We start from the raw sequence: 1,195 nt of genomic DNA, 5'->3' as shown, positions 1-1,195 counted from the left end.
TATAAACAAAAGAAATTACCTTCCCTCGCTGGCTTACGAGAGTCCCTCTCTCCTGACCTGAATTTTAAGTCCTGGCTTGGTTGTAGCGCAGAGCACCGATGATTTATGAAAAGCCAGCCACTTCTCTGCATATTTTCTCTGTTCAGCCAAGTGGTGGAATTTATCCTTCCTATACCATTACCGGCATTAATAATGGGGTGGTGAACGAGCCGGGCCAAACCCCAAGGGATCCCTCAGGCGGGAGCTGAGGCCGTCGCACAGACACCGGGCTCTCATCACCCACCGAGCAAAGCACTTTCTCCCCTTTTAGCAGGTGGGGAAACTGAGGCAGGGACCGCGTTTTTTTTGCTGCTGCTGCTCCCATCCAGGCTGGGGGGGGGGTATCAGCTAACGGGGGCTTTTCATAAGGACACGGCCTGTTGTTAAATACCATCCTCCCAGCATCATTCTGAGGATTAGAAACTGGAGAACAAGGTTGTTGGCTGGGTGAACACTGCCTGCTGTTATTATTATCATTATTATTTTTATTATTGTGAAACACCTGAGGGCTGTTGGCACGCTGCTGGGGCACCCCAGCCCCAGGACAGGACAGGCTGCAGGAGGCAATTTGGCTGATGCTGGCTGTCACCTCCCGCGCGGAGGGATGGAGGGGTCTGTGCTGGGGGATGGGGCTCAGGGGGGGCGGCCATCCGAGCAGGGATACCCCAATTCACCGGCCGGGGGCTTTGCCTGACCCCGCAAACACCCATCTGCCGCTGGGTGCTGGCGGAGGGACCTGACGGCTGGGGAAAGCACAGGGGCCGGACCCAGGCTGTGGGACACCGAGGTGGCCTTGCAGGGAGCAGCTGGGTTCAGCCCTGCGTTATCCCGGCCCTCAACCACACACAGCATCGGGGTCACCACTGCGCCGGGGTCAGGGTACAGCATCGCGACCAAAATGAGCATCCCCATCACAACCAACGTCCTGGTTGCAGCCGGGGTCAGGGTACAGCATCGCGACCAAAATGAGCATCCCCATCACAACCAACGTCCTGGTTGCAGCTGGGGTCAGGGTACAGCATCGCGACCAAAATGAGCATCCCCATCACAACCGACGTCCTGGTTGCAGCCGGGGTCAGGGTACAGCATCGCGACCAAAATGAGCATCCCCATCACAACCAACGTCCTGGTTGCAGCCGGGGTCAGGGTACAGCAT

The sequence above is a fragment of the Charadrius vociferus genome, unplaced genomic scaffold (genome assembly GCF_000708025.1).
Source record: "Charadrius vociferus isolate BGI_N301 unplaced genomic scaffold, ASM70802v2 scaffold1631, whole genome shotgun sequence".
NCBI classification, from domain to species: Eukaryota; Metazoa; Chordata; class Aves; order Charadriiformes; family Charadriidae; genus Charadrius; species Charadrius vociferus.
Note: the sequence above shows the minus strand (reverse complement) of the source record.